This window comes from Pleurodeles waltl, chromosome 6, assembly GCF_031143425.1.
Source record: "Pleurodeles waltl isolate 20211129_DDA chromosome 6, aPleWal1.hap1.20221129, whole genome shotgun sequence".
NCBI lineage: Eukaryota > Metazoa > Chordata > Amphibia > Caudata > Salamandridae > Pleurodeles > Pleurodeles waltl.
Genome location: NC_090445.1, coordinates 1,077,016,879 through 1,077,031,660, shown reverse-complemented (window position 1 = coordinate 1,077,031,660; position 14,782 = coordinate 1,077,016,879). Strand labels below are relative to the sequence as shown.

The following is a 14,782-nucleotide window of genomic DNA, read 5'->3' as shown; positions in this document are numbered from 1 at the left end:
TAAACGAAAGTAGAGTAGTAGTAAACCAAAGGGCAAACATAATTTTTGTGTAAACAGGTTTTTATGGTGCAAAAATATCTCAAGGTAATTACACCGTTTCCAAAGAAAGCAAACAATTTAGATAAAATACACGATAAAACACTTGATAATATTGATTATTATTATTAAATGGTTGTCAATATGCATTAAACAAACATAAGAAGAGCTGCTGGTCTTGCCATAATATGTGGATTTTCCTAACTAGAGAGAGAAGGAAAGTCCTTATTTTATTAAAGGCAAGACAACGAGCATTATGCTGCTTCTGTCAATTTTTTAACATCAATTAGGTGTTGTAAACAGCTACGGTTAACATGGAAACCTTACACGGATCTAGTGTCTGCTGCTTTTTTTGGTGAAAGGTGAAGATGGTGTAGTAACTCTTTTTTATTGGGATATTCAGGCGGGTTGTATATTTTCTCAATAGTCCTTAAATTAGGAGATTATGGCCCTCATTCTGACCCTGGCGGTCGGCGGAGAGACGGCGGTCGGACCGCGAACAGACCGGCGGTATTAAAAATGGCATTCTGACCGCGGCGGTCCCCGCCGCGACCGACCGCCACTTCTCCACTCCGACCGCCACGGCGGTCATGACCGCGGGGCTGGAGTTTGCGCACTCCGGCCCGGCGGTCGTCCCAAGACCGCCAAGGGTATTATGACCCTGCCTACCGCCGCGGTTTCTTGCGGGCGGGAACCGCCGTGCGAACCATGGCGGTAAGCACTATCGGGGCCAGGGAATTCCTTCCCTGGCACTGATAGGGGTCTCCCCCACCCCCCACTACCCACCCGAGTCCTCCCCCCACACCCTCCACCCCCCTGCCACCCCCCAGAGGTGGTACGAACCCCCTCCCCACCCCCACCCCGACATGCACATACATGCACCCCGACATGCACACACCCCCAACATGCACATATACACACCCCCTACACACACATACACAACGGGGACACATACCCGCACACATACATGCAGACATGCGCACCTGCCGAACAGCACACATTACCCATAGACACAGCAGCACCCCCCGCCCGCATACACGCACTCACACACCCCCTCTACACACTCACACGCACACCCCCATGCACGCCCACATCACACAACACCCCCCCACCCCCTCCCCTCACGGACGGTCAACTTACCTTGTGCGTTGGTCCTCCGGGAGGCGACGGGAGCCATGGGGAGGTGACCGCCAACAGAAGACCGCCAACAGAAGACCGCCACACAGAAATGTGGGTCGTAATTCTGTGGGCGGTGTTCTGCTGGCGTGGCGGTGGAGGTTGACCAGTCTCCACTTTCCCGCCGACCGCCAGTGTGGCTGCTGGCGGTTTTCCGGCGGAACGCTCCCAGCGGTCAGAATGCGCACAGCGGCATACCGCCGCGGTCGGCGGTCTTCACCGCGGCGGTAACTCGGCGGTCTTGCGAAAAGACCGCCAAGGTCAGAATGAGGGCCTATGTTCAGTTCAGCCATATACTGTCTGTGGCTTGTCCGAGTTTCTCACCCGAAATGTATAGAACGTGGATATTTTTATTCTATTTGTCATTAATGTAACAGGAAGAAAATGCTGTGATGTGCTTGTTATAATATACATCACTCTTCCAAGTCTGAGGTCTAGTGCTAGCATTAGGGTTACAGTTCGTGTCAGCTGCAAGTGAAAGAGTTACTTGGGAGCTGCAATTGGAGGCACAGAAGGAAACCTAATCCTGGTCAAAATAGGGAATTGTTTTTGTGCTTTTATTACCAATAAACCTTGAGGTTTCCATTTTATAGCAGTGGTATCCGGCCAGCCCCACGTTTTCAGATTAATATTTACTTCTTTAAAGCATCTGTTCCCATTCGTTACAATATTGCCAATGTTGTTCTTTCTAGCTCCAGTATCAATGATGCCTGGTTCATTGACATTTCAGATTGAATTGAATGGAAAACCATTTTGCTATTACTGCCAACTATGCTGGCATTATTGTTTCCTTTTCCTCACAATTACTTTTAACTTGATCACAAAAAGTGAATTTGTTAGTTGTGGTAAAGCTTTTTAAGGCAATAATGGACTTTAAGTGTGGTTCATCCTTCACCTCTTTAATTGTTTTCCTTTCTCCATAGCTTATGGGAAAAGTAACTCTGGTTTCTATTAACAACAGCACAAAATTGGAAGCACAATAAGTGCCCATATTTGTAATAAAATGAGTTTATGCCATCAAATCTAGTTAATAAAATCTGCACTTAATCCCAGAATCTCTGTATAAACAGAAGGTGTGGATATGTGTATTGACATGTGGTTAAGTCCAAGACAGGATCTACTTAAGTAGAACATAGAAACATTTGTCTTACAAATCGGCCCTTAGCATGTAGGGAATAGTATGACACAAGGTACAACCAATGTCCACTTTCCACTTTTACTGTCAAAGATTCCAAACAAATTTACTGACTGGACTCGAGATTTGTGGTTGGTGTGTGATAGAGAGTAGGATGAGAATGCATGGTAGGGCTCTGGCGGGGTCTTCTCCCCCTCCTCCAGTTTACGTACTATATGTGTTCTAGGTAATCTATTGTGCACCATAATTTGAGCTGCCTTCAATGCATAAATATATTGTGTTTCTCCTTTATGCTAAATTCTCAATAAAATATTATTTTTTTTAAAGATTCCAAACAAACGTTTGACATAGTTTCATAAACTAAGTCAATTTATATAGGCCTCTGTCATCCAGGTATGTCCAAAAATCAGGCGCACAACTAGACTTGAACTTCAGGGGTGGGGCTAATTAGTCAACCAATGGCTGTGGGATTAACATTTCAAACAATGGGGCGGAGTTACGCTTTGGGACAATACATGAAAACAGTGTAATAAATTATTTATTTTCAAAATATTGGTCAAGCCTCATACAAGTATCTCAAACATGTTTTAGTGGATTTGACAATGTTTATAGCCTACTGACAGAGAACTTGAGTGAGCTGACATCTAAGAAGCAGCTTCTACAGATTTGAGTATAAAGCACTCTAAAACGGGATTTCTCACATTTATTTCAAGACAACAATGCTTTTTATCAGTTCTCCAAAAACGCCTTCAGTGAAATGACAAGGAGCTCATTCAATATTCTGATTTTGTCTTCAGAAAGGCACTCCCGTTCAAACTGTGGATCAAATGTAAGTTTTCAGTATGCTCGAGGGGCCGCTGCAACATATGCTTGCTTAAAGCCACACAGATTATTCAGCTTAGTGGGTTAATGAGGATGTGTGACTGGCAAGTCTCAAACTTTATTCCTAAAGCATATTCCATTTCTCCTGAGATTGCCAGTATTAGCAGGTTAATTACTGCCAGGAAGGTGTGCTACTCTAAATTAAAATAAAATATTTGGTGTTAGCAGTCCACATTGAGATGATCACACTACGTCCACGCAGGAATCCACCAGGCTTAAAGAGCTGGCAAAAAGGCAGTTGCCTTGAAAAACCTTTGCAATGAAAGGTGTTCTAGCATGCAAAGGATACACCTATTCCTTCAAGATCCAAAAACATAAAATGAGTTGAGTATCTGTAATGTCTTGCAAAAAGGTAACTTCAACAGAAATGCAGCCTCCTTATAGCATATGATTTAGTAACACCATTATGCTTTTAATTCTTCTGTTTTTAATTACTGCAGAGACAATGATCATTATGAAATGCAACGTTTGTTACACATTTCTCCAAAATGTCTTTAAGAACAATGACCATATTCCCTATTATGGTTGTTTCTAAAGGTCTATTCTAATTATACCAATTAGCCTGGCCTGGATAGTGCACATGAAAGACAACAGGCTGACATCATGGTTACTAGTTAATCACTGTAACACTGCTACACATGGGGCACAAAGTAGTGTTTTCATTGTGTAGTGCTTCTGCAATGGTAACCTATTATACACAAAGTCATAGATATACTTCTTTTGGCTGACTCAGGTCTCATTTGAAAGAAGAATAAGGTTTCACAAGCATTATGCTGCCAAACTTAACTAGTTTAAAGAGGCAGAGCACAGTGATGCAATGCCTACACAGAGGAAGTGTGGTTGTACTGCCTTTGTATAGCACCACCACAGACGACAACCACACAAAGCACACATTAAAGCATAGGAAACTGATCACAGACGTGTTTACTTTAAGTGGAAGAGGTATGTCCTGGTAAGACATACATTTTATGTTCAGGCTTCATGAAGCTGAGCTATCACTCAATCTACCCACAGGTCAGACTCCTCAGCTGTCTCTCAGATGACAATCTTCCATCCCATCGGAAAAACCCTCAACCCATCATTTCTACTCCTATTTTCTAAAACTGCCATCCGCATTGTACTTTGTGCCTAGGACAACCTATACATACAAGATAGAAGCTGAGCTGAATTTTTACATAAGAAGTGCAAATAAAGCCCTAAGGCATCTTGGCAATTTATTGATCAAATCATCAGAAAAGATATGAAGATAATTTAAAGAATAGATGGATTTTAACAGCGATCAACGAACAATGAATTCCTCTATTTTGCGCAGTCCAAGACGGAGTGCATTCCAATTCACGGAAACAACAAAAGATAAGGATCGTCCGACTCTATCCCCACCAACCAAGCCTTTCTAAATCAGGGACAGATAGCAGTAGAAAAGAGCCAAAATAAAGTAATTGCTTGGACCTGGAATAAAACACATGAGGCATGAGACTTGTTTCATGACAAAATGGATCCTTCTAGAATCTGGTAACCAGAACACCTTACAATGAGTCTTGGAGAACCTAACAAATTTCCTAAAGTTTGTGACAAGTCAAGCCGCCATATTCTGAATGCCTTGAAGCTTGAAAATAGCTGACTCAGAAAGGCCAACAAAGCAAGCATTGCCACAGTTCAATCTAGAAATTACGGTACTTTTAACACAAGATTTCAAGCGCCATATAATTAAAAAGAAGTTTATCTTTAAGATCCTCATTTGGAGGTAACAGGATGACACAAATGGAACAGCAAGATGAGGCAGAAGGAAGTGTCATTGTAATCTTGCCGCCACCCTCCTAATGAGCCGCCAAAGTGCATTTGCAGAGGGGTAGCACGCCACTTTGTAGAGTGCCATAGATGGAACAGTGCGTGTTTATTGTGATCCCTAGATGGGGAGTTTTTTTATGTCATGCGTCAGTACCAGAGAGATGCTCTTAATAAGTATTGTTGCTATGCCTCTGTACTGAATATGAAGAGAAATTGAGTGAGATATGTTGCTTAAGCATTTCCATTCTAAGTGAGGGACAGAAATGTGTGAGTGCAGCCCTTGTCCGAAGTGTTTAAGAGTGTGGATATGGCTGAACCTATGTCATAAACACATGTATAGCTGCCCAAACTCATGGGTACAACAGAGAAGTGTAAGGCTAGACGTGACCACACAACCAAATAAGTGCACTCTATGGAGGACTTCCATGTGTGCAGCTGTGAGTTAAGTGAACTCCAGCCCCGCCGCATTAATCCTCCTCAATCCTGCTCTGCCTGCAGCTCCTGCAGCATCATAGGCCAGGGCATCATACTTTGGAGACAGCAAGAGTTGAGATTTAACCACAAGAGCAGACAATGCTTCAGTTCCTGGATGGATTCACTTGAGGTTCATGGTGGTATTAGGTCCTGGAGCCAAGCAGCCCAGAGCTGTGGTGGAGGGCAGATTGGCATCCAGCAAGAGTTGCTTCGATCTTGATCCTGTGTCTTCCTCCTTCTCCCTGTTCCACCACCTGGGAACCGGACAGGGTTCTGGTATCCTAAGAGAAGGTTGAAGGCATGGGAGAGAGACTCTACAGGCCTTGAGAACCTAGTGAATCTCCATAAATGCTTTGCAGCACTATCAAGGGCGTGCCTTGGACTCCCACAGCAAGATAGTTTCGGTGCCACGTATTGTTTCTCAGACGTCCTTTACCACGTCGCCTCTCATTTGCTTCTTTTTATTGCTTCAGCAAACCAGCCACTGATTACCCTTAACCAGAACCCTTCCACATGGGCAAGGACAAAGCTCACAGTCCTAGGCATCATAGTTGGATTGACAAATTCACCAGACCATCCCAGACGAAGGTGAACCATCCAATTGAGTACACAACAGAGCTGCCCGAGGCTGCCTCTGACAGTTTCATCAAAGATGGACATGAAGTAGATTAATACTACTCAGAAAACGCTGGAGGCTCAGTATAGGGGAGTGGGCACAGAAATCTCTTTGCTGCCTGTGGATGTGCAGAACATGGCAGAATGAACTAAAGAGCCTGAAAGCTGAACTGGAGGGTGAAATTTGATCCATCATCACAGACTTAAAAAAATAGAAGGGCATTACATTTTACCTGAAATCGTAGGGTGGAGGATGCAGAATCCGAGCCCGGAGAAATAATTAATGCCTAGTGAGGACCCCGAAAGGGCTCAAAAGCCCACATCCACACAATTTCTACCCAAGTGGTTCACTTCCTGGATTCTCAAATGTGATCTTAAACTCTAATTTACCTTGGAGTAAGCCCACGAGCCTTGATTTCTAAGCCCCCACTTGGCGCTCCCTCACCCGCAGATAGTACCAGTAATGAGCTATGCAGACTGAGACACAATCCCTAAGAGGGTCAGGGAGTGCAAAGGCATTCACAGTGACTCCAACAAGGTGTTAATTTTTTCAGATTACACCACAAAGGTGCAATAGCAGATCAGATTCTTTTATGAGGTGAAACGGAAGGGGAAACAGAAGGTGAGAGTGATGCAGCTCCAATATGTGCTTCTATATCCTGCAAAGCTTAATGTGTTGCACCAGGGGAAGTCCTGCTTTTTCAGAACCTCTGAACCAGCACAGAACTGGGTGGAGAAGCGAGATGATCTGTGAATGAAGTCCAGAGAGCTGGTGGCCCTAAACAGAGGTTCTCCAATGGGTTCTATTGCCACACACCAGAGGGATCCCTGTCTGCGGAATGGATTGTGACAGTGGGCGGGCTCCAAATGCCATAAAAGAAGAAAAATGATGGCCCACTGACTACCAGCTCTATCGAGGAAGCAGACCAGAGATCCGCTGCAGAAGAAGAAGTCCCTCAGAGGAAAGAAAACTGTACGTCACTATAATAAAGCTCCTAATTTGACAAACTTTTTGCCATAAGGTGACACCAGAATCCAGGGAATCCATATGACAACATATAAGTGATGCTTTGCCCCACTGAGATTCCTGTGGCCTCAGCAGCCTGAAGGGCCTCTGTACCTTATGGAAACTGATATATTGTTTTTTATTGGGAGACAGATGCTTGACTTTAGGAGGTATGGGGAAGGAGGAGTTCGGGAATGGCTAGTTTATTAGCTGTTAGTTAGAACACACAGAGGGGCAGTGAGACGAGAGGAGAGGACACACACAAGATACACACATTAGTCCTAATGGAACCACAGCTTGATATTAGAGTTATCTCATGGAACCTTATAGGCTAAAATAATAACGTAAAAAAAGGGCCATATTGTAATATACCAAGATATATACACCGCATAAACTTCTTTTACAAGAGACACTTTTAATGGACATGCAAAACTGCTTCCTAAGGAGACGTGGCTTTAATAGAGTTTACTATTCCAGGTTTGCAAGATGGACTAGAAAGCTGTCAATGTTGATTCACAGAACATTTCCCCTTAATCTAAGAGAGGTGCGTTGCAGGGATCTCTGGTTCATTAGAGGGCTTCCCATGGTCCTTTATAAGTGCCTGTGCTCTATCAGGACTGATTGAAACCACCCTGCGAGACTTGACTGACCTCACCCCTAACATCCCTATTGGCAAAGTAATTGTAGGGGGCGACTTCAACTCAATAATGGAGCCAGGGATGGACCTCAATGGCTCTGGCTCCACGTAGCGATGAACAATTGCTTCTGAGCTTTGTGACTCACTGAAGCTTGGCAGATTGAACACACGTTTTACTCAGGGGCACAGTGGTCACACTCCAAGATTGACTAGTTCTTTGTCCCAGGGATGGATCCGCCATGGCTGATAGGTTCTAAAATTCTCAAAAAATGTCAATCAAACTATTCACTGTTGGAAATCACATTGCAGATGTCTTCAGGAGTACAGGCTGGCCAGGGACATCTGAATCCTTGGAGGGCATCTATCAGGGAGATACTAGATGGGGCCAATGGGCTTCGGCTTCATCCCAGCATAGAGTGTTCAACATAGGAGGTAAAACTGGTAAGCTGCTTTAATGGTTGGCTAACCAGGAAAAGGAATTAAGGATAATAGCTGGCGTACACGACCCACACCATGATTATGTAACTACATCTAAGATATTGTGGATGTCTTCACAGAATTTTATGAAAAACAATCTATCTTCAAGATATCTTTGTCGCTAGCCGAAAGTAAGTACCCAATAATAAGAGATCTCCCAGTAGTCAGGCTTCATCTACAAGACGGAGAGGCTTTATATCTTCCAATCTCAGATGAATAAATATTGATGGCAATAAAAAGAGATCTCCCAGTAGTCAGGCTTCATCTCCAAGAAAGAGAAGCTCTATATCTTCTGATCTCAGACAAACAAATATTGAAAACAATAAGAAGCATACCACCAGGAAAAAGCACTGGTCCAAATAGCTTTCCATCTAAATTTTATCAGAGATAAGCTAGTCTTTAGGAGGAGCCATTGTGGGCCATGTTCCAGGAAGCTATGCACCATTAGCAATGGCCAGAAGGCTTATGGGGGCCACAATAGTGGTCATGTTCAAACCGGCCAAGCTGGTCACAGAATGTTCCCCCTATATGTCCATACCTTTAATTCTTACAGATATGAAAATTTGGGCACAAGTGTTGGCTACCTGGTCACAAAAATAATTCAATGGACTAGAATGAATTCATGCCCCATAGAGGAACAAAAGTGAAAATAACAGATGGACGGAATGCTGAACAAATCAAACATTCACTCACAGTCACAGATCTGGGTTTAATTTATTATTTTTTTGCTCACCACGCAGCCCCAGTTTAGGCTGTCATATGCAAATCAAGATTGACTCTGCTCCCATGGAAACAGTCAAGCCTGAACTGCCAGACCAAGTTCACCCTGGAGAGAAAACAAGCACCAATGGACCGTTTTTGGGGTACCACACCCCATAAGCCAGGCTAGCTTGAGGAGGGGGCGTGGCTTGCATGCCAAGATGGCGGGTGCAAACTATCTGAGCTCTGCGGCTAAACCCCGATTATCCGCCAAATATACAACATCAGGGGGCTGATAACAGGCAGCTGGCTCATGCGACTCTGAGCAGAACTCCCCGGGAGTGAACTGCGCCACTCAGATGTGCTGGAGGGGCAACAGGGATGACGCCGGAGCTGCCGCCCTACAAGGCGTAGTGCAGGGAGCGGTCTGCACTGCAACACTCGAACGCATAAGAGCCAAGAGAACGGAAGCTCTATGATCGAGTCGCCGGGCCCAGACGAGGTAAGATGGGCGGCGCTGGCAGCAATGAGATGGTAATGGCAAGATACTGGGCCCTGTGGGTGGGGGTGATCCACCTACATTGACAGACTGCTGATCCGGCTCCTGTCGCGTGAAATGGACAGCACTCCTGAGATGGGAACTGCCGCTGAATCTGCAGGTAGACGCCGAGGTGCACGAGGCTGCGGGAGAGGGGAGTGGCCCTGGCTTGTCTGGCTGCCCCCCACCGCAACTTGTGCAATTGCGATGTGGCAATCGGACACTGAGGCCATTTGCCATCCAGTAGCTACCAAGCGACTCTCCTGTGGCGCAGACACAGCGGGGAGGGAGGTCAACTACTGAATTGGCTCCCATTGCTTGTGACAGGCAGCACCACTGGGACAGGGACTGCCGTTGAGCCCACAGTTAGACACCGTGGTGCACCAAGGTACAGGAGAAGGGAGTGACCCTGCTTTGTCTAGCTACCCCCTTCTGAGACTTCCCAAATTGCGTTGGTGCAGTCAGACGCTACTATTGTTTGTCACAGGAGCAGCTACCAAACGACCCCCCAACAACGCGGTTGCAGCGGAGGGGAGGCTGCTCATGCTGCTGTGCCTTTACCACCACGCTGCGCATGCAAGTGGGCTCCCCACACCTCTACTAATTGAAGTCTGACTAGCTCCTGTGGCTACGGTCTGCACTGGACCACGTCTGGACCACGTCACCCCCTTGGACCGCACAATGGAAGAAGCAGGCCGCCTTCATTCAGGGATTGGAGCTAAGCCACTGTTGGAAGGCCCTCAATCCAGACAGACACAAGTTGGACGCAGTGTTAGCAGCTGTGGAACGCATAGGCACCTCCTTAAAGCAAGCTCGGACCTCACTGGAGGGCAAAATTGATAAGGTGGCCAGCGACCTCACCTTGCTCCATGCAGATCATCGCAAACTAAAAGACAAAACACGCGCATTGGAGGACCAGCTCCATGACCTGGCACCTAAGACAGATTATCTGGAGTCTTCGCTACAGAAAGCACTGGGCCGGATAGAAATAGTGGAGCATTGTGTAGAGGACGGTAAGAGGCATACTAGGAGGAATAACATTTGTGTCATAGGCCTCCCGGAAGTTGTGGAAGGCCTGGATGTGGTCACCTACTCTGAAACCTGGCTCTGAGAATTGGTCCCGGAGGGCTCCCCGACACCTTCCTTTTCCATAGAACGAGCACACAGGGTCCCTACCAGGGCCCACCCGCCGGGCGATAGTCTGCGTCCCTTTGGACTTCGTCTTCTACACTACGTGGACAGCGACATTATCCTCTGCGCAGTCAGATCACTCCGGTCATGCTATTCCCAGACTATATAATTGCCGTACAAAGAGAAAGTGCGTCTTTCTTGCCAATAAAATGCAAACTACATGCCCTTAACTTGTCATACTCACTCCTTTTTCCAGCCAGACTACGAGTAGCAACCAATGGCAAGATGAACTTCTTTGACACACAAGAAGCAGCCTGTGAATAGCTGGAGTCCATGGATCAGATCAGTAGGCGCAACACAGAAGCAGAGAAACCATCAGTGCGGGGTTTGCAATCCAGCAAACTGAGAAATCGCAAAAAACGCGTGATCGCCCTGAGAGAGGTGAGACATGTCCTCGATCTGGAACACATTATACAAGAATGCCGTTGTGCACTGCAGTCTGCAGCAGCCATTAATATCCTTCCAATTATCTTGGATGCAGAAACGAAACTCTCAAAATCTAATGGAGAGGATGCTTCCTCCCTCGAAACCTCATCTGAAGTGGGACCCTCTGCCCATCCCGCGGTGACGCCACAGACAGCAGATGACTTACTCTAAACATATTCTACTGACTCATGGCTGACAATCTTCGGTTCACGGAGGAGCTGCATGGAAAAACTGGGAGGCCTCACTTTGTTCCAGTCCACATCTTTCCTGATGGTGTCTCGGCTGTCTTCCCCACGATCTCACGGCTGGCTCGGCGGCTTTGGCATCTCCTATGGCCAGTGGATGGGCCTCAGAGGGCGCATCGCCCTATGCCAGCTATATACACTGCTATATCCTGCTGCCTGCTGGCCCCCTGCGCTTATACTGGACTAGGGGTCTGGCTCTAGTTTTTGTCAAACAAATCTCAACTTGCCCATCCCACTCCCCTATTAGAAGAGACCTTTCCCTTACACTTGTTTTGCTAAATATACGAGTTGCCTTGTTTGGGCAGATACCAGTTGTTCCTCTGCTCTAATGGTATCTATCTGTTTGTTTTTGTATGGAGTCTGGGATCCTTTTCCCCGCTAGCCCGCAGGAACCTCATCACTGGTAGCGCAACATCCCCTATCTCTAAGGGTTGAACTACTGGACACAATGACCCACCATGAACCACTTCGCCATCCTTACGTGGAATGTACAAGGCATACATACACCAGCACGTAGATATTCCATATACTCATATCTTAAAAGGCACTCAATTCATATAACACTCTTGCAGGAAACTCACCTCACGCAGCCCGAGGTGGCTAGACTGAAGCGAGGGTAACTCTATGCGACAGGTTACTCTTCCTATGCCAGAAGAGCATTTGTCTGGGTCACACCGGGCATCCCCTTTGTGGCACAAGACTAAATTATTGATGCGCAGGGCTGATATGCCCTGGTACATGGACGCTTTGCTGGCCGTGCAAAGGTGCTGGGTTCCATATATGCTCTGAACACAGATCAGGCCTCATTCCTTTATTCGCTATCTAGCCAGCTTTCTCGTTGGAGTGACCTTCCCTGGTTATTGGGGGGTGATTTTAATAGTGAACTGGATCCTTATTTGGACAGATCTTTCCCCCCATTACCCACTGCGCCTACCGTGGTGGCTGCACGCGCATTAGATAACTGGCTCCAGAACTGGCGATTATTGGACATATATCGCCAACGTAATGCTAATACCAGAGTCTATTCGTATTTTCTGTTCCACACCAATTGCATGTCCGTCTAGATAGAATACTGTGTACAACTAACTTATATCCTGCAGTGCTGGGACCGACTATTTGGGACGCAGTCACTCAGACCACAATCCGCACCTTCTGCACTTGGGATGGGACATGTCTTTCTCAAGCATTCCTACCTGGAGACTCCGCCTGGAGTTGTTAGGGTACACAGAATTCAGGGCATCACTAGACAAGGTGATTCCTGAATACTTTCAGCATAACACTGGCATGGAGTCTTCTGGCTTGGTTGAATGGGAAGCATTTAAAGTCTTCATCAGGGGCCATTGTATGGGCACACAGTGGAACTTGCGTAAATCCATCGATCGCGACCTGACTAGAGTGGAGCGAACCCTGATGCACCACAAACAGTATGCTACCCAACACTCCTCAGGGACGACACAACTGTCATCTGCCCGGGCAGAACATATATCCCTTTTAGAGAGATTACGCTGTTTTAATTATGCAGTCCACTCAGCACGCACACATGCCTCTGCTGATAGATCGGGCAAACTGTTAGCCTGGCTGATTCGACAAGACCATAACTGCAGACTTATCACAGAACTCTGCTCGGCAACTGGGAATATACTCCACACCCCCTAAGAAATTCACTCTGAGCTCACACGACATTACGAGTCATTTTACCGCTCCACTGCAACAATAGACCAGACGGAATACAACATTTTTTTTTTCCTTGATCACCTTGCCCCGATTGACAGACGACCAGCGGGGAGAACTGGAGACACCCCTGACGCTCTCTGGGTACAGGATAGTATCCATGCATTGTCTGCAGGTAAAACTCCAGGTCCAGATGGCCTCCCGTCTGACTTTTAAAAATCATTCTCTGTCTCTACGAGGAGGCGATGCATCCCAGCTGGCATCGCAAAGAGAGATGCTACTGGTGTCACTCCCCAAACCCGGCAAAGACCTGTTAGAACTCGGCTCTGTTGCGCCGCTGTGCGTGGCACGAGCCGAACATTCGGCTCGGGCCGCAGCACGCAGTCATAAGACGCGCCGCGCCCCCCAGCCTGCTCTGTACCTTACGAGGCCCAAATTGGGCATGGGGCCTCGTTCTTTTTTTGCGCACCACGTGTCTAGGCAGGTCTGACCCCCCACTCACCTGTTCTTTTCTTTTCTTCTTTTTTCTGGACATCTGGTTGTGCCTTCTTTTATGTTTTTCCCCCTTTCCCATAGTACCCTTCTCTTCCCAGCATTCCTTGTCCCTACTCTCTATGGTTACTAGTCCATTCTGTTCTATGTGCTTTTCCCTATCTAAGATGGTGTCCTTTTACTTCCTGTTGGTCGTTTCCTGTTTGTTGGTATTTAAGGGCTGTGTTTCTTTCTCTCCTTGCGCTGCAACACTTTCTGTTTGGATGGTGTCTTCGCTCCTGCTTCCTTGTATTCCTGTGATGGTTCTCGTCAGTTCCAGTGTATTTTCCTGTATTTTGTTCCTGCTGTTACCTATTCTTTTTGTTCCTGTTGCAGGATTCTATCTTTTTGGAGGTTTTTTCCCCCTTTCAGGGTTTTTTTCCCCCTGGCACTACTTCTGAGGGACACGGCCTGCTCTTGGCGTACCCATTGCCTGCAGCACCGTGGCTACCAGAAAGAGTCACCCCTACTTGGGCCAAGGTCGAACATTCCAGAACAGGATCCACGCCACTCGCTCTGCGGCCTCCAGGGAAAAGCAGCACGTAAGTTGTGACAGATTGCAGCGCCCAATACTCCCTGTAGGAAGTTGGCTCTGTATGTGCTATTTCAAAGTAAGGAATAGCATGCACAGAGTCCAAGGGTTCCCCTTAGAGGTAAAATAGTGGTAAAAATAGATAATACTAATGCTCTATTTTGTGGTAGTGTGGTCGAGCAGTAGGCTTATCCAAGGAGTAGTGTTAAGCATTTGTTGTACATACACATAGACAATAAATGAGGTACACACACTCAGAGACAAATCCAGCCAATAGGTTTTGTTATAGAAAAATATCTTTTCTTAGTTTATTTTAAGAACCACAGGTTCAAATTCTACATGTAATATCTCATTTGAAAGGTATTGCAGGTAAGTACTTTAGGAACTTCAAATCATCAAAATTGCATGTATACTTTTCAAGTTATTCACAAATAGCTGTTTTAAAAGTGGACACTGCAATTTTCACAGTTCCTAGGGGAGGTAAGTATTTGTTAGGTTAACCAGGTAAGTAAGACACTTACAGGGCTTAGTTCTTGGTCCAAGGTAGCCCACCGTTGGGGGTTCAGAGCAACCCCAAAGTCACCACACCAGCAGCTCAGGGCCGGTCAGGTGCAGAGTTCAAAGTGGTGCCCAAAACACATAGGCTAGAATGGAGAGAAGGGGGTGCCCCGGTTCCGGTCTGCTTGCAGGTAAGTACCCGCGTCTTCGGAGGGCAGACCAGGG

At 46.4% G+C, this 14,782-nt stretch overlaps 1 long non-coding RNA gene across 1 annotated transcript in view; it reads right to left on the bottom strand.

Annotated features, from left to right (window-relative positions):
* Nucleotides 1–14,782, bottom strand: part of LOC138302083 (uncharacterized) — a 187,238-nt gene that overhangs the window by 135,335 nt on the left and 37,121 nt on the right. The gene's annotated exons all lie outside the window — the stretch shown is intronic.